Source organism: Dromiciops gliroides, chromosome 1 (genome assembly GCF_019393635.1).
Source record: "Dromiciops gliroides isolate mDroGli1 chromosome 1, mDroGli1.pri, whole genome shotgun sequence".
In the NCBI taxonomy this organism is placed as follows: domain Eukaryota; kingdom Metazoa; phylum Chordata; class Mammalia; order Microbiotheria; family Microbiotheriidae; genus Dromiciops; species Dromiciops gliroides.
Genome location: NC_057861.1, coordinates 516,145,780 through 516,170,047, shown reverse-complemented (window position 1 = coordinate 516,170,047; position 24,268 = coordinate 516,145,780). Strand labels below are relative to the sequence as shown.

The following is a 24,268-nucleotide window of genomic DNA, read 5'->3' as shown; positions in this document are numbered from 1 at the left end:
TTTAATGTGATTGTACATATATAACCTATATCAGATTGTTTTCTGTCTTTGGGAGGGGGGAGTGAGAAAAATTTGAAACTAAAAATCTTATTAAAACAAACATTGAAAGCTATCTTAACATGTAACTGGAAATAATAAAACACTTTTATGATTAAAGAAAAAAGAGAGTGAGGAGCCAAGAATTACAAGAAAGTTGAGAACCTGGGTACCTGTGAAGATGGTGATAACCTAAACCACAATAGAAAATCTGGATTGATTTTGAAGGAAAGATAAGTTCTGTTTTAGACTGAAAGGTCTTCAAGACATCCATTTTGAAATGTTCAACAGGTACTTATTAATGCAGAATTAAAATTCATGATACACACTAGGGATCAATGTACAAATCTGAGATACATAGACAAATCATCTTGCACATAGATGATTATTAAAACCAGGTTGTGGATGAGATCACCAAATGAGCCTCTGTAGAGAGAAAAAAAGAGGGCCCACAACAGACCTTTGGGAAATTGTTTGTGTGACAGGGATAAAGAACCAGAAAAGGTGACTGAGGAGTAAGACTGATAAGAAAAGAAGTAAGTGTGTCAAAAACTCAGAAAAGAGAGTTTCCAGGAGGAGAAGATGATCAACATTTCCAAATGCTGCAGAAAGGTTAAGAATAATGGAGACAGAAAGGAGGTCATCAGGTTTGTTGATTAAAAGAACAATTTCAGTTGAATGACGAGGTCAAAAACCAGACTTCAGAAAATTTGAGAAAGAGTGAGAGGAGAGGAAGTGGAAAGTGGTAGAAATGGCTCTAGTTTTTTTTGTGGTTTTTTCTTTGTTTGTTTGGTTTGGTTTGGTTTTCCCCAAGAATTTTAGCTGAGAGCAGGAGGAGAGATATAGGATAATAACTAGCAGAGATAGCAATATCAATGAGTTTTTTTTTAATTATTTACTTTTTTGGGGGGGTGGGGCAATGGTGGTTAAGTGACTTGCCCAGGGTCACACAGCTAATAAAGTGTGAAGTGTCTGAGGCCAGATTTGAACTCAAGTCTTCCTGAGTCTAGGGCTGGTGCTTTATCCACTGCGCCACCTAGCTGCCCCCTATTATTTACTTTTAACACTGTTGTTAAAACACTTAACGCTGTTCTTTTTAAATTCTGAGTTCCAAATTTTCTTCTCTCCTATGTTCTCCTCCACCCACTGAACAGGCAAGCAATATAGTATTAAGTATACATGTGAAATCATTTCCAAAGTAGCCACATTACACACAAAAAAAGGAGAAAATTACACTTCAATTTGAACTCAAGAATTCATCAGTTCTCTCTCTGGAGGTAGATAGAATTTTTCATCATGTCTCCTTTGGAATTGTGTTGAATCACTGTATTGATTACAGTAGCTAAGTTATTCACAATTGATCATCATTGTAACATTGCTATTAGGCGCAGCTAGGTGGTACAGTGGATAAAGCACCAGCCCTGGATTCAGGAGGACCTGAGTTCAAATCCGGCCTCAGACACTTGACACTTACTAGTTGTGTGAACCTGGGCAAGTCACTTAACCCTCATTGCCCCATAAAACAAAAAAACAATACAAAACAAAAACAAAACACTGATGTTACTGTGAACAATGATCTTCCTGTTCTTTTCATTTCTCTTTGCATAAGTTCACATAAGCCTTGTCTTATTTTTCAAATGATTTCCTATAGCATAATAGTACTCCATAACAACCATGTGCCACAATTTGTTTTGCCATTTCCCAATTGACAAGCATACCCTTGATTTCCAATTATTTACCACTACAAAAAAGCTGCTATAAATATTTTTGTACTTATAGGTCCTTTTCCTTTGATTCCTTTGGGGTACAGATCTAGTAGTGGTTTTTCTGGGTTAAAGGGTATGCACAGTTTGATACTTCTTTGAACCTACTTCCAAATTGATCTCCAGAATGGTTGGACCAGTTCATTACTCCACCAACAGTTTGTTAGTATACCCATTTTTCCCTCCTCCACTCTAGCATATGTCATTTCTGATAGATATGGTTGTTTTAATTTGCCTTTCTCTAATCAATAGTGATTTAGAGCATTTTTGATATGACTATGAATTTCTTCTGAAAACTGCCTGTTTATATCCTTTCACCATTTATCATATTTTGTATATATTTGAGAAATCAGGACTGTATAAAAAAATTGCTGTAAAAATTTTTGATATTACTTCATCGTCTATGGTACTTTTTAGTAAAATGCAGTTTCCCTGATTATCCCTTTTAAGTAGGTCTATTTTTTGCTTTTGCTTTGTCTGAGATCATGATTGCTAACCCCTGCCCTTTTTTCTTAATTCAGTTGAAACATATTAGATTATGCTACCAGCCCTTTAACTCAGTGTGTGCCATTCTGTTTCAAATATGTTTCTTGTAAACAATATAGTGTTGGATTCTAGTTTCTAATCCATACTGCTATCTGTTTCCATTTTATGGCTGAGCTCAACCCATTCACATTTACAGTTATGATGTTTTTATATTTCCTTCCATCTGATTTTCTTCTGTTTCTTCTCCCTTTTTATCCTGTTCCTCCTCAAAAGTCTATTTTGTTTCTAACCAACTAACTTAATCTGCCTCCCTTAAACGTATCAATTCCTTTGTCATCCCCTACTCCTTTCTCTCCAATGCCCCATTGGAAAAATTATATTTCTTTTTTTTTCAGTTGCTTTAAATTTTATTTTACTTAGTCCAATTTAGAAACTTTCACTGGCTTCACAATTTTTTGTTTAGGTGCTGCCTTTGTAAGAGCCTTAGCAGCAGATGCAGCTGTTTTCTTAGTGGCTTGCTTAGCCTTTTTTGCTTCCTTGGCAGCCCAGATGGCTTGTTCTCATTGGGCCTTTCGAAATTCAGGTTTCTGGTTCCTCTTGGCCATTATATCAGCAAGAGAAGCCCCAGTGATGGCCCTCTGGAATTTAACTGCCCAGCGGGTTCTTTTCTTTTGAATCTCTTCCAACTGTCCCTTCTTGTGCTTTCTTCTATAGAGGACAGTCCAATTGATCTGCCGAGGGTTCCTCTTTGAAAGGAATGCAGACTCACATTTTGCATTCAAAAACTGGAAAACCTTCCCGTTCATGCAGGCGTAAGGCCTCCCGTGACGCGGGTAGATCTTGTACCCGCTGAAGCTGGACAGTTCGACCTTCATGGCTGTGAGAGGCAGGAAGATAGTGAAGAGGAAGAGCGAAAAATTATATTTCTATACACAACTGAGTGTGTGTGTGTGTGTGTGTGTGTGTGTGTGTGTATTCTTCCCTCTGTTAATTTTTCAGTGTGAGCATTTACACATCAGAAATAAAAATTCATGCTTGATTTATGACTTTGCTTATTGTCTTCACTCAAGAAAGTATTAATAATGCAGGTTAAACTTTTAAATGTGTTTGCATACATTTATTTCCCCTGGGAAGCCTGGTATTTTATCATTTACAAGCATACCTCTGTCAACATTGCTTGAGCATAGCAGGAGTGAAGGTCGGAGAATAAAGCCATCCTTAGACTGGAGGCTGATGACAGTCTGATAACAACAAGAACAATAACAACAACTGGCATTTACATAGCGCTTTAAAATTTTCAAAGTCCTTTACATATATTATTCATTTGAGCTTCATGATACTCCTGAGCAGGCGTTTCAGAGAACATGGTGGAAGAGGTGAGCAGATCAGTAGATGGACTTTGGGGTGGGAATGAGGTGAATGGAAATGAAGAAGCACACATTTGGGGCTGGGAAAAGGAGTCTGTAGCAAAGAACTGAAAACAAAGTAGATTCTCATTGACTGAAAAATGCCTAAGCAACTTGTGGTACATGAAAGTAAGGGAACATTACTGCACTATAAGAAATAATGCAAAAAAGTCAGAAAAGAATGGAAAGACATAAACTAATGCAAAGTCAAACTATTCACAATGACAATGACAAGGTAAATGGAAAAACTAAAAAAAAAAAACTTCTTAATTTTTTAAATTATGATGACCAAGATTGACCTAAAATATTGCATATACTGTTAGACAAGAATGATGTGTCTTTTTTTAATTGTTTTTTTTCTTCTCTTTCCTTTTTTATTGTTGTTGTTTTGCAAGGGATGGCTCTATGGCATAAGAAAGGGGGAAAGAATTTATTCAGAATTCAAAGTGATATAAAAATAAGCAATGCCAATAAAATAACAAGGGAATCCTCACTGGTCAGGAGAAAGGACATGATGAAATGAAACTGATATAAGATCAATTTAAAATAAACATTCAAATGCACTAAAATGAGGCAACCAAAACTGAACACAATGTTCCAGATGTTATCTGACGGAGGTCGAGTACAAATGGAACTATCAGTTCCCTTGATCTAAATACTAAGCTCATAGTTTTCACTGCAGTAGTTCTTTTGGCTATTATATCATACTGCTGAACTTATAACCTACTAGAATATCCAGGGTTTTTGTTTTGTTTTTAACATAAACTGCTTTCCAAGTCATACATATGAGGTATAGAGGAAGAGAAGGAACTAAGGCAAAGCATTACACACACCTCTTATAAAATTCTGAAAGCTTTAATGCAGTAGATGTGTTTCTGATATTTTTACTTAATGGAACTATCTCCCTCTGGTGGGTAATCACTGAAATGAGGTTCACATGGAAAATAAGTGACAAATGGTTTGCCCTTCAGGTATTTCGAGAATAGCCAACTTTCCTTTCTGAGGGGGAAGGGCATAGAGAAACAAAACAAGAAAACATAATGTTGGTCATCTGTGGGAAATGAAAATATGAAACAAACCTAGAAAATGATGTCTTTGTATTAGAAGGTCTGATTCTATGAGATAAATGAGTACTGCAGGGGTATGAAAGGAAGTACCAGCAGTACACAAAAATTACCAATATTATGAGGCAAGAGTGGACTGGAGGAAAAAACCCACAATACTTTAGAGTTTTATAAATATCAATTTTAGTCTTTTGGTTCTGAGATTAGTTTCTCTTGTGCTTTTTAAAAATATTTTTTATCAAAATTACTTGTGAAGCATATTTATAAACATGGCGTGGTAAACTCAGGTCTTAATATTTAAAGGGACAGAAGGGGACAAAAATATGAATTTTATTTGAAAAGGTTAAAATTCAATATAACCTATGATGTCATAATATAAATGAATTCTTTTTCAAAAGAAGTAGGGTATGGGAAATGTGAACAATTAAACAAAAGCAATTCCATCAGTGAGCTGAGCTACAGATTGTATTTCACTGAACACAAGGGATATATTAGTTGGCTCAGTTTCATTTCAAATTGTTGGTTGGACAGAGTTTTACCAGTCAACCTATAGAAGGCCCATTTGAGACAATTTAAGAAAGGAACTTAATGAACACCATGTTTCTTCCTACCAATTTACCCATTTCCATAAGTTTTGCTGTTTTTCATGTCTTCTATTCCTTTTGGCTGACAACTTAATCTCACCTAAAATAGAAACATTGTGCACTTCTTACCATCACTTATAAAATTAATTCTATGTCCTCTGAGGGCTACATAAGCCCCTAAGCAGTCCAAGTGTGCCAGAGTTCTAATAATAGTGCTTCTTCCCACTCCTCTTGAGACTCCACCTTCCACTCTTCTGTCAGTGATCTTAAAACTCAGGTCTGATCATGTCACCACACCTACTTAATAAACTCAAGTAGCAGCCTATTGCCTCTAGGATCAAATATAAAAACTTCTATTTGAGGTCCAAAGCCCTTCATAACCTATCCCCCCATATTTCCAGTCTTTTTATAGCTTAGGTTTTCCCCCTGCCACCACCACATACTTTGTGATCCAATGACCCAGCCTTCTTTGCTGTTTCTCAAACAAGATACTTGATCTCCCCATTCCTGACATTTTCACTGGCTGTTGCTCATGCCTAGAATTCTCTCCCTCTTCACCCCTGACTCCTGGAAAGTTCCCAATAAAATCCCACCTTCTACAAGAAGCATTTCCCAATATCTTTTTATATTACTGACTTCACTCTGTTGATTATCTCCAATTTATTCTGTATATAGCTTGTTAAATAGAAAAGTTAAAACCTCACATTATGCATAGTAGGAACTTAGATTTTTGCTGAATTGGATTGGATTGGATGGCACAAGTGTTCACAAGCTCTATGAATTCACTTGAGCATGATTTAATTTCCCCATTATGTATATGTATATGTAAAATGAAGCTGCTGGATTAGATCATCTCCAAGGTCCTTTTAAGCTTTAAAGTTTTATGGTTTTGAACGCCATTTATCTTTCCCCTCAAAGAAATGCTCATTTACCCAAAAGAGAAGACATTGTTCTGATGAGGTTAACTTCCAAATTTTGGTAATGAGATCTTCTGCTGGGAATGGAAATCCATTACCTTGCCAGTAATGAGGACTGTTAGAAAATGTCTGTCATCAACATGTGAGCAATCACTTTCAGGTTTCGTTCCCAAGTGTTGACAAGATGAGTTACAGACAAGGGAGAAAATGAGAGATGATGAGAAATAAAGAAAAGTGTGAAAATTATAGAAATCAATAAGGTAGGGCAGCTAGGTGGCACAGTGGATAAAGCACTGGCCCTGGATTCAGGAGGACCTGAGTTCAAATTAGGCCTCAGACACTTGACACTTACCAGCTATGTGAACCTGGGAAAGTCACTTAACCTTCATTGCCTCACCAAAAAAAAATCAATAAGGTGACATCTCTATCCCCACTAAAGTGGTATAATTTTAACTGCATCAAAAGATCCTACCACTAAAAGTCTTTTTTAAGAACCTCCCAAAGTATCTGGAATTCCTACCATCAGTTACTCTTTTGGATTGTGGCATTAAAGGCATCTGTTAAAATGAAAATGTAGCAATAATTCATTGTGCTAAGTGTCTTTGTCTGATTCAGTGTCACTGAAGTAAATTATATACCTGAAAATAACCACACTGCACCCTAGGCTCATTTGCTGTTCACACATTCCATCTGGGCTCAAAGTTCCAAAGTTGCCTTATGGCTATATTCTTTAATATAGTCAGAAATGATCCCAAATATTTCCCCTGGGAAGCCAGGTGATTGATCCCAAAATGCAAATACTCTGTGATTAGCTTGAGCCCCATTTTTCCCATGGACTTACTTCTCCCTTCAATCACAAACCCCTATACTTGGCAGATTCAATAATTCACTAGGATTGGTCACCTAATTTATTAGTATCCTTAGAAAACATAGAAAACAAAATGGATAATAAAAGGAACAATGATAAAATGAGAGAGAACAGAAACCCAACTGAACTCTTAGATTCCCCTCCAAACAACTTAAAATAAAATTTTTAAATAGCATAGCCAATAAAAGGTCAGAGTGAGCCATTTTTCTAGGCTAAAACAAATTAAAAGGTCAGCAGGAGAGGTCTATGACACTGGGGTAGGGATGGCCTGGAGCGCATACAAGGGAAGCAACCATCAGCAGAGGAAGCCCATAAAGATGGCTACGACAATATAAGCAGCAGTTTTGAGAGCGCTCAGCACAGAGAAAGTAAGGGGTCAGACAACTGGTCAGAAAGAAATTATAAAGGACTCTCTGCTGGCACTGGGTGCAGTTGGTGCTGACTCACAACTCTATCACCCATATGGAATTCTGGGTCACAGTTCCTGGGCAGAGAGGAGGACCATCACTTGTAGCTGCAGAGAAGCAGGGTCCTACCTACGTAAAGACCAGAGCCCAGATCAGGAGAGCTGTGACCACACCTCTCTTCAGATCACAGCACCTTGGAGGCACCAACAACTTGCAGATCCCCAAAACTAACTCTGAAAACGACAGCACAAAAACTTGAGAAAGTGCTTTCCCATCCCCAGGTGAGCAGAACACAACTATAACATAAAGTTAAAAATCAAAAATAGGCTGGAAAAATGAGCAAACAACAACAAAAACACCCTTGGCTTTAAAATGCTACTAGGGTAGCAAGGAAAACCAAGATATAAACTGAGGTGACAACAATGTGAAAACAGTTAAACCAAAGCCTCAAAGAAAAAATACTAATTGGACCCAAATCCAACAAAAATTCCTGAAAGCATTAAAGTGATGAGTGGTTGAGGAAAAAGTGAGAAAATAAGAGTTATGTAAGAAAATTATATACAGGTATATATTAAATGGGAAAACATTAGTATTGTCATCTGGCTACATTTTAACCATTTCTCCTGCAATATCACGCTAGCCTCAAAATAGATCAGACTGTGATAACTGATGGGGATGTAAATAAAAGCAGAATCTATCAGCTGTCATTTTTTTGTCCCTGCTCATCAGGAAGTCTGATGGACAATAGGTTTATGGACAATAGGTTGTTGTAATGAATGGTCTTTACAGAACATCACTACTGTCTGGGACTAGTATGTAAATAGGAAAGTTGTCCAGTCTCTCAACTATTTGGTATGGAGTAGCGTTCCATTGGTTAACTGTCTTTTGTTTCTCTTAACATCAAAGTATCTCAACAAATCTCTGTCACCATACTAAAGAATTTTGCAATACAGTTGGGCATCATACTGTCATTTTTCTCTTTCAGATCTCTTCTGTGCTGAAATTATGACTAGTTGGTAGACCATTTTCAACTTATGTCTCAGTGAAAATATGTGTTGGTCATATTTATATCCTTTCCATTGTCTGGGACTTAAAAATGAAACTCAATAGGTAAATGTGGTTCTCACCCAAACTTTAAAAGTATAGTGGAGGGGCAGCTAGGTGGTGCAGTGGATAGAGCACCGGCCCTGGATTCAGGAGGACCTGAGTTCAAATCTGGCCTCAGACACTTGACACTTACTAGCTGTGTGACCCTGGGCAAGTCACTTAACCCCAACTGCCTAGCCAAAAAAAAAAAGTATAGTGGAAAACCTGTTGACATCATTCATAGTGGAGTTTGATGTGTGTGGTAGAAAGGTGCCATGTTGAATTCACAAAGATTTCTTTTTCAGTCTCAGTGATCATAGTATGTTCATCATTGTACAATTGAGATGTGTATGTAGTGGGTCTCTTTAGAGACAGTAAGGAAGTTCTAGATAGATGCTAAATCTAACATGTCCTCAAGTGGTTTACTCTCAGTCTTTTCCTTGGTCAGAATGGCTGCTGACAGAGAATCCAATGTATGAAGAAATCTTTTGCCCATAACATTTTAGCAAATGAAAGTTTTCTGTTTCCTGTTTGGGTGGGCCTGTGTACACAGATTGAAGTAATCAGTCACTACTAAGATGTGGCATATGTTATTATACAGATAAAAATTCTATGTGGATGATTTTCAAGGTTTTTGTTAGTACTTGTAGTCTCCACATATACAAAAGAATTGTTAGTACTTTTCTCTGAGTACATAAAACCAAAAGTATCACATTTTTAACAGTTTTGAAGTATCTTTTGTTTTTAATAACATCCTTTTAAAAATTTCAATTCACATGTAACAGCATCCAGGTTAAAAATTTGTTTTGTCTAACTGCATTTCTGTTACAATGGTCTCTCAAATTTCCCAATGTAATTGAATTTAGAAATACAATAACAACATAAACAATATCATGTATTTAAAACATGAAACAAAACTTCAGATGATATCAATTCAGTTAATTATATTTCCAAATTACTCCATATAAAAATCATTAAGCTTATTATACCTTTGGCATTTTAAATGCAATTTAGATTTATAACAATTACATTCAGATAAATAATAATAATGTAGTGCTTAGCATTGCAAGTCACTGTGTTAAGCACTTTATAATCATTGTATTATTTTGATCCTCACAATAACCCTAGGAGTTGGGTGCCATTATTATTTTTCTCTTTACAGATCAGGGAACTGTGAAAAACAAGAGGTAAGATAACTTGCTTAAGATTACACAGCTAAATTTCTGCAACTGGAACATAATTCAAGTTTCCCTACATTTTTCCAGTATTTTTCCTCCAACACCTTTCTTTGGGAACCTGATCTGAGATGATAAGAACACAGGATCAGAGGAACAGGGTCTCTGATCAAGGAAGGGTTAACAAGTGGTGGTTATAAGATGCAAATTCAACAATTTATTAGTTCATCTCCTTCACAATGATGGAGGATTGTGAGAAAACTTGTATCAATCCCGGAATCTAAGTTTCTGTTCATCATAACATAGGTCCTTGGTTAAGGATCTCTAAACAGCACATAGAGATGGTCGTTTCCCAGACATGCAGAGCTAATTTCAAACAATGCAATAAGGTTTTTCATAAACTAATTAGCATAATTACGTTGTCAGATCACATTAATGTCAGGTTACAGATCAAACTACTAAGAGGTCTCATAATGGATAGTTTTGAAAAGGGAGAATTACATGTTACCAAGGTAACCAAGAAAACTTAAATAAACATCATGAAGCAAAATACAAAAGCAATGCAATTATAATCTCTAATATTAACTAACATCATGTCTCCTTATATCCTACTAAACCATTCTCAATGTCCACATAACCAGCACATTTTGAGTCCTAAATGTTCTCACCAAGTCCTTTGGCCCCTAGATATCTTTTCTTGGACAAAAATCTTTAATGTCAGGACAGCTCTAAAGAGGGTTTTGCTTTTCTGGTTCCAAATCTAGAGGTTCCCAGATGATTCTGACTTAATATAATTTAGTACAATCACTTAAATTGGGATCTCCAAATTTGAAATTTCAGAGAATTTTAATTTATATACCATTTGTTGCTTCTAGGCTTACCTAAACTCTGTAGCTGATATAAGAATCTTTAAAAATTCATGAAGGGGGTGGGGGGCAACTAGGTGGCACAGTGGATAGAGCACTGACCCTGGATTCAGGAGGACCTGAGTTCAAATCCAGCCTCAGACACTTGACACTTACTAGCTGTGTGACCCTGGGCAAGTCACTTAACCCTCATTGCCCCACCAAAAAAAAATTCATGAAGGAAGGGCAGCTAGGTGGCACAGTGGATAGAGCACTGACCCTGGATTCAGGAGGACCTGAGTTCAAATCTGGCCTCAGACACTTAACACTTACTAGCTGTGTGACCCTAGGAGAGTCACTTAACCCCATTTGCCTCACCCCAAAAAAAATTCATGAAGAGAGGCAGCTAGGTGGCATAGTGGATAAAGCACAGGTCCTGGATTCAGAAGGACCTGAGTTCAAATCCAGCCTCAGACACTTGATACTTACTAGCTGTGTGACCCTGGGCAAGTCACTTAACCCTCACTGCCCCACCAAAAAAAAAATCCATGAAGGAAGGGCAGCTAGGTGGCACAGTAGATAAAGCACGGGCCCTGGATTCAGGAGGACCTGAGTTCAAATCCAGCCTGACACTTGACACTTACTAGCTGTGTGACCCTGGGCAAGTCACAAGTCACTTAACCCTCATTGCCCCACAAAAATAAATAAATAAATTATATATATATATATATATATATATATATATAATTTCTGCAGCATTTAAATTCTTTATTTTCTTGTTGCTTGCAATATTTTCTCCTTAACATGATAGTTTTAAAACTTGGCTCTGACATTCCTGTAAGTTTTCCTCCTGACATCTCTTTCAAGTAGTAAAGGGTAGATTTTTTTTCTATTTCTTTTTAAGCTCTTCCAAGAACTCTTTTTGGACTTATAATCATTATAGCTGGGTATTCTGGGAAGATGGCATAGTAGGTCAGAAATTTCCAGGTTCTCCAGATTTTCTCCACGGACAGAAAATTGCCACAAAGGAAATGTAGATTGGCAAAAATAAAGGGGTAAAGCAATTGTCCTCCTAAGATAACTTGAGAAGACACCAGAAAAGACAGGATCTCCAGGGGCTGAGGTTTGGCCTGCTTGAAGTATAGATACCTACAGGTGAACTCCGCTAAATTAACAAATAGTAGTCCCTGAGGGCATCTCCTTTAGGATGAGGACTAGGCCTCAACTTTCACCTCACTCCAGCTTCAATAAATTTCACTTCACGAACTTTCACCTCATAGCCTCATAAACTTTAATCTCACAAATTTTCATCTCAGAAACTGCAGATGACTGACTGAGTAGGGAAAGACTGAAGGACCCTCCCCCTACCCCACCTCCCTCACCAGTGTTTCTAGAAGCCAGGCCTAGCAATGCTGACCAAAGTGATCCTGGGCTATGGCTAGGAGCAAGCACATGCCCAGTGAGTTCAGTAACCACAGAGAGAAAGAACATTTTGGTGGCAGCATGAGGCCCTAACTGTAGCTTGGGGAAAGAGAAGAGTCCCTGAGGTTGAGTTCCTGAATAGAATTCAGAAAATAACAGTAAGGAAAACCTGAGGCCTAGGGCAACATTACCCACAATTCGGGATTAAAATCTAATTATAATAATAAGCTGCAAAAAATAAAACAAAATAACAGAAAATTGAGTAATCAAAAGAAAAAGAACTGACCATAGATAGCTATTCGGCAGTAAAAAAAAGATCTGGGTTCATATGCAGAGGAAGATAATGAGATTTTTTTTAATTAATAAAGTATTTTATTTTTTTCCCCGTTACATGTAAAGATAGTTCTCAACTTTTGTTTATACAAGCTTTCCAATTTCAGATTTTTCTCCCTCCCTCCCTCCCCTCCCTCCCCCTCCCCCTAGACAGCAGGTAATCTGATATAGGTTATATATATATATATATATATAACATTAAACATATTTCTGCATTAGTCATGTTATAAGAGAAAAATCAGAGCAATGATGACAAACCTCAAAATAGAAAAACATCAGCACCAAAAACAAAAGAAATAGTATGGTTCATTCAGCATCTACTCCACAGTTCTTTTGATAATGAGATTTTAAACAGCCACTTCTACCCCAAAGAGTAATGTCAAATGGTTACGAGTCTAAAAATAGTTCTTGCCATATCTCATAGTTGAGGCATCTTAAGATTGCAGTTCGGGGCAGCTAGGTGGTGCAGTGGATAGAGCACCGGCCCTGGAGTCAGGAGTACCTGAGTTCAAATCCGGCCTCAGACACTTAACACTTACTAGCTATGTGACCCTGGGCAAGTTACTTAACCCCAATTGCCTCACTAGTGACTTTCCATATTGACGTAATTATGAGTACTCTGAATCTGGACATTTAAACAGTTGAGCCCCTGAATAGAATTCAGAAAATAACAGTAAGGAACCCCAATTGCCTCACTTAAAAAAAAAAAAGATTGCAGTTCACTAAAAATCTGATATTTTTATAGAAATCGCTACTTCCCACTGTTCATTTGTGAAGTTGATTTGATTCTGAATATAGAATTTTAACTATATTAAATTTTATCTCATATTAAGTTTGTCTCACCTTTTATGGTTGTTGAGCTCTTGTTAAATCTATATTCATTCATCCAATGTGTTATGCCACCAAAACTTCTTGACTTCTGCCAATTTGCCAACTTCACAAACATGCTCTCTATTCCTTTATCCACATCACTGCTAAAGATTTTTACTGCTACCAGGGACAAGGACAGATAGATCTCTGGGGCATTTCACTAGTGACTTTCCATATTGATCTAATTATGAGTACTCTGAATCTGGACATTTAAACGGTTTAAATTCACCTTAATCATCTTCCCAGCTACCTATAACAACAGCACAGTGGGACTCAAGTCAGTGACACCCAGTCCCTTGGGGACCTCCTTGAGCAATTTCCTCAAGGAATAGGTCTCAAAGAGTATCTGGCAACACTCTATGAACCACTGCAGGTTCATAGAGTCTCCTGTTCTGCCCCCTTCCCCTCCCCAGCTGAGCCACTGGAGGAATGAAAGCTATGAGAGCCCTGAAGTAGTGGATTTCCCCCACCCACCCAAGATCCTCTCTTAGGGAGTATCTTGCCCCCACTCAGCAGCCCACAGGAATGTGCCCGAGCCGTGAGCTATTTTTGCAAAACTATCAATTTCTTACTGTGACCATTATCTTCTATCTGCTTTTTTGGTCTTCCTTAGTTCTGTCTGCAAAGCCTTCCTACCCCACCCCCACCCTCCCAACACACACCTCCAGTTCTGTCTAGTCTCAGCCTAGCTGATTTCTTCACAACTGGAAACTGCAGTGCTCTGAGAAGCCCTGTTGAGGCAGCATTTCTGGGAGGAGTCCTTTGGTTTTTATTTCTGTGGGAGGAGGGAGGAGGAGTCACCTATACTGAGGAGAAAATGATTGTGACACAAATAATAAAAATGCTGGAAGAAAATACTCTATATATTCCTATTCCCAAATAATGTATGTGTAGATGATCATTTTTTAATTTTTAAAAAAAATTTTATTTATTTATTTTTTTAGTGAGGCAATTGGGGTTAAGTGACTTGCCCAGGGTCACACAGCTAGTAAGTGTTAAGTGTCTGAGGCCGGATTTGAACTCAGGTACTCCTGAATCCAGGGCCGGTGCTCTATCCACTGCGCCACCTAGCTGCCCCTATCATTTTTTTAAAACCAAACACATAGATAGAAAAATATAGAGTAGCTGTTTTCTGGTTGCTTTTTTCCATATTTATTAAAGTCAAGAGATTTTTCTCCACATATGTGTGGCATCATTCTCTCCTTCACATGCCTGGTGAGCCATTGTCTCCAAAAACTGTGTTTCTTATGCATGCACCTCCCATCCAGCTGCTCTTCCCATATTTGTTCTCATTAGTGACATTACTACATAAGCACACCTGGGATGGTAATGTTAGAATTCAAGTGCAACCATATGACTATCCTGAATAAACAGCTAGATAATGAGGCAGTGAGGTGGACCAAGTCCTGGGCTTGGAGTCAGGAAGACCTGAGTTCTAGTTTGGGCTCAGACACTTACTAGGTGTGTGAAACGGTAAGTCACTTAACCTCTGTTTGCCTCAGTTTTCTCAAATGGAAAATATGGAAAATAAGAGTACTACCTTACAGCATCTGCAAAGTGTTTAGCACTGCATCTGGCTCATAATAGAGGAAATATAAGTCCTCTTTCCCTTCCCTTGCCTTGATAGTGAAAAGTTTGCTATTTAAAAAAAAAAAAACCTTTGCAGAACTTTTTAATTTATCTTCTAATATCCCACCATTTTCTTTTCTTTTCTTTTTTTCAGATATTTGAAATATAATTTTATTGTGATCTAAACAAAAAAGAAATAAGAATGATAGCAACAAACAAGATTCACCATGTGATATGGTATTTTATATATGGGTGGCAAGGTGGCATAGTGAATAGAATGCTGGGCCTCGAGTCAGGAAGACCCTTCTTCCTGAGTTCAAATCTGGCCTCAGACATTTGCTAGTTGTATGACCCTGGACAAGTTCCTTTACCCTGTTTGCCTCAGTTTCCTCATCTGTAAAATGAACTGGAGAAGGAAATTGGAAACCATTCCAATATCTCTGCCAAGAAAACCCTAAATGGGGTCACCAAGAGTCAGACAAAGCTGAAAAAAACTGAACAAGAACTATATATAAATATATGTGTTTATCTATCAATACAAATAAATTCATTTTTAAAAAACTGTCACATTAACTCCAAAGCCCATTCATCTCCTTCAGGATCCCAAAGACTAAGGATATGTTCTGCTCAATCAATCAAGTGACAAACACACCACAGCACTGATATCACTGCATAGTTATCTCTGTTATGGGAGAAATATCTCCTCTCTGAGTTTAAGTGGTAGATAACTGCTGCTAAATACATATTTACCACAAAGCAGAAATTATGAAGGTAAAAAACATCATGCTCAAGCATCGTTTCAGAACTAAGAGAAAACTTGAACCACCATGAGAATTTTAACAAGGGTTCTTACAGACAAAATTACATCAGAGTAACAGAGAAATAATTCTTTTACATACTGCAATCTTGTATGTTTCTCTTAGGACTGAAAAGTTAAAGAGAAGATAGATCCGATACTTCCTTCAATGCCATAAAAGTTGAAAAAACATAGTTAACAGTCATAATCTCATACATTCCCTAAGAAAACAAAACTCATCAAACTAACTGTACAGATAAACTAAGTCAGATTACAGATTTAACTTCATTTAGCAGGCTCACAAATAGAAAATTTACATGTCTCCAAGGAGTCAGGGACAGTTGAGATTCTTCTTCTCTGTCTTCTTAACTAAGGAATCTTTAAGGCTGAAAGTAAATTTTCTCATCCCATAAGACAGGTAATATTAATCAGCTTAATGTTAACACAGATTTGTGCTTAAGAAAAATTTGCAGAAGGAATTGCCCTGAGTCTAGAACAATAAAAGAAAATTTAAAATTCCCATAACATCCCAAAAGCTAGATTTCTGGCTCTGGGCTCTAAAATCAAGGAATTCAGTTGTTTAAACAATGTGTAAGTCCTTCCTGAGGGGAAGAGCCCAGGTTGCACATCCTTTGTTCTCCTCCCAGTGGTGTTTCTGACTTTGTGAACTATAACACCATGCCTCAGCCTCAGCCTCAGCCTCACCCTGGACACTCCCTCAGTACCTGAAACCTCCTAACCTTAGAACATCCAGCCATTCCCGTAACCTTTTCACAATGGAACAATCCTCTACCTTGCTGAATATGTTATCCTGTTGATGAATTTCTCCTGGGACCTCCATTTTAGAGAAAGGCCCTGATTGGCAATGCTTCATTACCCTCTTGTCTGTGTTTCTGACTTTCTAGATTTTGATTCCATGTCCCCAAATGGATACTTTCATCCCATCTTCATTCCTGGTTTTTCCGTTTCCTCTTGTGTATGGCCTTTCCCTATTAGAACATGAACCACTTGAGAAGAGGGATTGTCCTTTGCTTCTTTTTGTACCTTCAGTGCTTATGCAGTGCCTAGCACATAGCAGATGATTAATAATTTTTTATTGACTGAATGAATGAAGATAAATGCTTGTTGCCTGCCTGCTAATAATATTGTGTCCACACTAAATTCCACTTCAGTATGGTGACTTCTAGCACCACGGGGCCACAAGGATGCTTAAGAAGGATATAACTAGTCCAGGTCAGAAACAGCAGGTCAAAGCTTCTGTTTTGATCAGCAGTAGGATTGGACCCATGAATGGCAGCTGCACTCCCAGCCTAGTTAATAGAAGGAGTGGAAGAGAAGATGCAGAAGAAGAAAGAGGAAAAACAGCAAGAGGAGAAGGAGAAGGAGAAGCAGAAAAAAAGGATGTGTGTGTGTGTGTGTATACATACACACACACATATACACAAACATGCATATATATATAACATTAATAGTTATGAATATCAGTGTTGAGGATATAATTAGCTAGATGATACTGTCACCATCTCTTTGATATACTTTTTTCCTCTGGAGAACCAATTAATCAGCCACACCCTGTTATAATAATTAATTCATTTTTTAAGCCTAGGAACAATATGCTGGCCTCTTAGGTATATGAAACCCCTTCCTCCATTGTTTTATGGAGTTTATATTAAATAATGTCTGCTAAGAGCTCCCAGTTAGTAAGGTTTCTAACATTTAGTCAGGGGTTAGGATTCTACCATATGTTTACCTTTGTCTAACCCTTCTCCTCTGTGTTGTAAGTACAAGCATGACAGAAGCAATTTTTATTAATTTTTTCATTATTAAAATTCAAGCAATATTCTGGTCAGAAAGAAAATGTAGAAACTGACAGAGTTCCCTTTTTTCCTTAGATATATCTCCTCAGCATAAGACATTTTGAAGTAAATGATTCTTGAACAAGAACATTTAACAATATGATAAAGCATCATTACACAAGTCAAGTAAGGTAAAAGCTAACATTGCACTTCAATAGAACAACTGTCATTTAATCTTAGAAAATAATTTCTCTAAAACCATGTAATCCTCTATGACCATTCCCTTCAAAGGCTTTTCTTTTCAATTGGCCAAAGATGAACTCAAGAGATTTCTTAGTCTGACCATTACCCTTATAAAATTAAGGCATTGGGGAAAAAGTCTACTTCTCTTAGATGGATTGTCAAGTGCTCTTTGGCCTGTCCTTATCCACTCAGTACCCTAATTACATCAGAAGAAAAGTTCTTGGGACCAACAATGAAAGGGGAGTAGGATATTGTTTCAGAACTGAAAGACTGAAAAAGTTTTCTCTTTCAGATTAGTCCAGTCAGGATATGGTAATTTTTTAAATCCTTAATATTTCTAAAAAGGAATGATGTCTGCTTCTATATGGTATATCTGACCACTATCCATAATTGTTCCACTTTCTTAATCAGATACTCTGAACTTCCTCTATCTAATCATAACCTCCTATCATTCTCTTTCTGTTTTGCTCCTCCTATGCATAACCTTTGCCCTTGTTGTGACACCTCTACCCCTCAGAACTTTCCCAAGCCATTATCACTACTTCACGGTCCTCCCTTCCCAATCTTGGACCTATAGATAACCAATCATACTGCTGCTTATCTCTTGGCAAACTGCAGCCCCAGATTATCCCCACTATGCATCTCCCCTCTTCATACTGACATGTTATTGAATGAGTGCACTATAAATTAATACAGAACAAAGTAGAATAGAAAAAGAGATTTGCACATAGAAATTTGCAATAGAATTTGTACAGAGATTTGTAAAAGAAAAAGATTTGCACATGAAACTGCAAATCTATTCTGTACAATTTGCTTTTCCTTTTAAAAATATAATAAAGTTATTGTATAACTTTTTTCTCCTCCCTCCACTCCTTCCCTAGAGATGTCTACCTTTAGACACAAATATATACGAGTTCTTTTCCTCAGACAACAAACACTTTATAAACTGGGATTGGACTGTTTCATTTAGGGTCCCTCTTTTTGGGCCCAGGGGTCTTTGGTAGAATAGAAAAATTTGAATCCATAATGGCAAGACTCACCAAAGAAATAAAATAATGAAAGAAAGAAATCATTAGTAGAAAAAAAAGTGCAGAGAACAAAATGTTTTAAACTATCAAAACAAGGTGAAGAAGATGGGGGTTCTACTTTATTACTTAGTAGAAAGGGGGGAAAGAAATCCCTTCATAAAAGCAAGAAAGAAAAAGGAATGAATAAGCAAAATTCCCAAAATAGGGAAAGGGATAACAAACAGAAGGAGAGGCTTAATAATGAGAAAAAGATGACCAACAAAGTCCAGCAGCAAGAGATAAAAAGATAAACTCCATTTAAAGTAACGGTAGATAATATAAAATACTTGGGAAACTACTTGCCAAGACAGGAACTCTATGAACACAATTATGAAACACTTTTCACACGAATCAAATCAGATCTAAATAACTGGAAAAATATCAATTGCTCGTGTATAGGCTGAGCTAATATAATAAAAATGACAATTCTACCTAAATTAATTTATTTATTCAGTGCCATACCAATCAGACTACCTAAAAATTATTTTATAGAGCTAGAAAAAATAATAACAAAATTCATCTGGAAAAACAAAAGGTCAAGAATATCAAGGGAAATAATGAAAAAAATGCCTAGGAAGGTGGGCTAGCTGTACCATATCTGAAGCTTTACTATAAAGTGGCAGTCATCAAAACTATTTGGTACTGGCTAAGAAATAGAGTGGAGGATCAATGGAATAGGTTAGGCATAAGAGACACAGTAGTAAATGACTTTAGCAATGTACTGTTTGATAAACCCAAAGACTCCAGCTTCTGGGATAGGAACTCAGTATTTAACAAAAACTGCTGGGAAAACTGGAAGATAGTATGGCAGAAATTAGGCAAAGACCAACATCTTACACGTTATATTAAAATAAGGTCAAAATGGGTACATGATTTAGACATAAAAGGTGATACCATAGGTAAATTAGGAGAGGAAGGAAGAGTTTACATTTCAGATCTTTGGAAAGGAGAACAGTTTATGACCAAACAAGAAATAGAGAATAATATGAAATGCAAAATGGATGATTTTGATTACATTAAATTAAAAAGGTTTTGTACAAACAGAAGCAATGCATCCAAAATTAGAAGGGAGGCAGAAAACTGGGAAACAATTTTTATAGCCAGCACTTCTGATAAAGGCCTCATTTCTAAAATATATCAGGAACTAAATCAAATTTATAAGAATCCAAGTCATTCCCCAATTGAGAAATGGTCAAAGGATATGAACAGGCAGTTTTCAGATGAAGAAATCAAAGCTATCTATTGCCATATGAAAAAATGCTCTAAATCACTATTGATTAGAGAGATGCAAATTAAAACAACTCTGACGTACCACCTCACACCTATCAGATTGGCTAATATGACAAAAAAGGAAAATAATAAATGTTGGAGAAGCTGTGGGAAAATTGGAACACTAATGCATTGTTGGTGGATCTGTGAACTGATCCAACCATTCTGGAGAGCAATTTGGAACTATGCCCAAAGGGCTATAAAGCTGTGCATACCCTTTGACCCAGCAATACCACTTTTGGGTATTTTTCCCAAAGAGATCATAAAAAAGGGGAAAGGACCCACATGTACAAAAATATTTATAACTGCTCTTTTTGTAGGGGCAAGTAATTGGAAACTGAGGGGATTTCCATCAATTGGGGAATGGCTGAACAAGTTGTGGTATATGAATGTAATGGAATTCTATTGTGCTGTAAGAAATGATGAGCGGGAGAAGTTCAGAGAAACCTGGAAAAACTTGAATGAACTGATGATGAGTAAGATGAGCAGAACCAGAACATTATACACAGTATTATCAACATTATGTGTTGATCAACTGTGATAAACTAGATTCTTCTCACCAATCCAATGATACAAGAACGTTTCAAAGGACTCATGATGGAAAAGGCTCTCCAAATCCAAAAAAAAAAAAAAAAAAGCAACTGTGGAATATGAATGCTGATTGGACCGCACTACTTCTTTTGTTTTTGGTGCTGTTGGTTTTCTGTTTTGAGGTTTTTCCTTTTTGCTCTGATTCTTCTCTTATAACATGACTAAAACAGAAATATGTTTAATGTTATTGTATATTACCTGTATCAGATTACTTGCTGTCTTGGGGAGGAGGCGAGGCAGGGGAAGGAGGGGAAAAAATTTGAAACTAGTAATCAAACTGTGGGGACCAATTTTTAATTGGGGAGTGTTAGCTAAGTGGCTCACCACAATATCGGGGTAAGGAAGGAGACAGACAACCTCCCTCAAAACAGAGCAGGATTTATTTAACAAGAATGAACTTAAAAAAACACAAACAGGATCAATTGGATTAAGGAAAAGGAAATAAAAAGGGGCAAGGGAAATTATAGAACCTGAACACCACCACTGCCCAGGAATCAGCTGAGAACACACAGCAGCGTCCTGTTGCCTTCCAGATTCAAGCTAGAATGGTGAAAAAACCTCCCTTCTTCCCAGCAGACCCCACGCTGCACACAGCCCCCAGACAATTGGCTGGCCACTCTGACAGTCACATGACTGCCCTCACTGGGCTTCCAATCATTATAATTTTGTGAGGCCCATGTAGGTGTCTGCCAGTGGTGATGACATGAGGTGCCAGCGCCATGTCGATGGCTACAACCAGTGGGTGGAGCACCATGCCGTTTGAGGAGCCCCAAAGGCCAGTGCGCATGCCAAGGTGTTTTTTTTTTTAATTCTAGCCAAAAGATGAGCTCATAAAAACCTCAAATAACAATTAATTCTTTAAATTTCCCCCTTTGTTTTGTCAAGAAACATGGGGTGTTTCCTTGATGGAACAATAAGTAATAAACAATAAATAAATTAAAAAGTAACAGAATATCATAACCAATGCTAACAAACAATATACTAATAACAAGATAGGAAAGGGAAAATACATATTACAGATGATGTATATAGTAACAGAAGGAAAAACAAAAAACAAAAATGTCCATTTAAAGTCCTTAAAATCTTATCTTCAAAGGAGGGTTGAGATGTGATAAGGGGAACTGGACTCTGGTCTGGATTCTGGCTGTCTCTGGATTCTGGTTGTCTCTGGAACTGCTGGGTTTTCATTAATCTTTAGCATAGCATTGTCCAAAAATGTTCAAATTAAATAATGAAAGTTCTTCAAAATATACAAAACAAATTTAAACTTGATATATACAGCATATTGGAGTCCCCCCTTTGGAGGATACTCATCCATATGCAATACAAAATTGAGACAGTTATGACATTACTAACACTTTTTACCACTATATGTCTGGATCAAGGCCAAATTTAGTTATGTGTCCATGATGATACCTGAAAATATTATAGAAAGGTTACCATACCACATCTTTTGGTGCATAGACATCTAATAATTATGATAGGCCTCAGGTGGATGGATTCTGACCATGCCAACAGATTGAGTAAAAAAGCCAAGTTAAGTTAAACCAAGTGCATGTGTTAAGGCTAACATGAAACCAGACCACTTTGGGAGTGAAAGAGGAAGAAACTAGACTATGTCCAGCAACTGTGCTCTACATAGCCACTCTCATAAGCAAACTATGGACTTCCTGAATGTATTTGGCTATTCTCTCAGCCTCCATCAGAGTATCTTACATGTACCTGTCTCTCCTATTGTACATATATTCTCTCCAGGGCCTGCATTGTGGAGTTGAACCATCTCCATCAAGCTCACTGTAAGAGCAATTAGTCTCTGAAATGGTAAGTTTCCATAAATCATAAATCTCGTATTAATTTCACCAAAGACAATATGATGGTAAAAATGCATGCTACACTGCATAACTTAGGATATACTTGAAATATACATATAATCCCAAACCATACCCAGAGTATACATAATCACAATGACATACAAATGATAAATGAATGTAAATGGCTGATATTATTAAACATTATTACAGAATCTTCATTAAGCAAGTAAACCACATCATCTTGTCCATGAATTCTCTATTTAGTACAATGACAATAACAGATATTTGAAATGATAAACAATTTATCAAAAGGAAATAAAACATCAGTGAGACTCAATATGTTTATTAATTGTCTTATAAATCAAGTAATAAGGTTCAATAATCCTTTCTAGAAGACAGAGCCATGTGCTCTTGGTGGAGTTCTTCACCTGTAGGAGGAAAAGCTTGTTTAAGGTAAGAGTTTATAATGCTAGAATTTGGGGTACACCACATTTTTAAAAATTGGTTCCCCAATTCTCTGCATGCCAAAGTGGCAGCAGTTTCTGAATCATCATTAATTCTTCTAATGCTGTCATAATGATTGTTATGGAAGAAAGTATTGAGTTCTTTAGCATCGGCTTTGTCTATGCCACAAATTTGCCATAGAGGTTTATTCAACTGGTTAATGATTATATTCAGGTGGTTATGTTTGGCAAAGGCTACAGTCACCTCGTTGCCAGCCCACGTACCAGCTTTTTTTAAAATCAGCAACATATTCCTCAAAGGGAATATCTGTTTCTATAAAATACCCAAAGCTTCTTTATGACAGAGCATATAATTAGCAGTTTCTTGTCCATGTTTGAGATGGTTTCTCGAAAGGCCATCTAACTGGTCTCTGAGGGCTCTGAAAAAACAATTTCCATCTCCTGATACCTTACGGAGTTTGAGTCACAGGGTTTACAATTGATTGCTAATGCTTGCAAATTGGAACTGTCTGTTACCCCTGGGCTCCAGTTTCTTTGCTCTTTAGCAGCTGGTTGAGTTTTATCTGAAATTACTTTACCCACAAATGGTGCGGGCTTCATGTGGGAACAATGAATCCAAGATTCTTTTTCTCCAATTTTAATAGCAGTAGCAGGTGTCAATAATACCTGAAAAGGTCCCTCCCAAGCGGGTTGGGTCCCACTGGTCCGCTGAAAATTCTTAATATATACATTGTCTCCAGGACTTTAATCATGCAAGGAAACATCTAAAGGACCAGCTTGTACAGCAACTCCTGCTTCATAAGTTCATGTAGCCTAGTTTGTAGTTCCTATATATAAGAAGCAACAGAAGTATCACCTCCCACCAGTGATATATAGACTGGGGAAAAAGTTTTAGCTTGGATAGCAGAGTGAACAAAAAGCATCTCATAAGGAGATATATGGAGTTCTCCTCTTGGTCTACTGTGCAGATAGAATAATGCCAAGGGTAGAACATCAGGACATTTTTAATGGGTTTCAGTATATAATTTGCCAATCATGCTCTTAAGCTCTTTATTCATATGTTTAACTTGGCCTGAGCCTTGAGGGTGGTAAGGAGTATGAAATCTAGGAGTTACTCCCAAGAAAGAATAAATCTGGGAAAGAATTGAATCTGTAAAATGTGTACCTCTATCAGAATCAATGCATGCTGGTGACCCAAAGCAGGGAACAATCTCTTTAAGGACAGTTTTGGCCACAAAGCCAGCAGTTGCTCGTGGGGCAAGAAAAGCATCCACCCATAGAGTGAGCTGGTCAACAATAACAAGGCAAAATTTATATTGTCTTGCTTTGGGCATAGAAATAAAGTCAATTTGTACATATTCAAAAGGTGTATATGCCAATGGGCATCTTCCATATGCTTT

General features: G+C 37.2%; 1 pseudogene; it reads right to left on the bottom strand.

Annotated features, from left to right (window-relative positions):
- Positions 1-2,701: 2,701 nt before the first annotated feature.
- On the bottom strand, positions 2,702-3,160 carry LOC122751056 (annotated as a pseudogene).
- Positions 3,161-24,268: the final 21,108 nt, after the last annotated feature.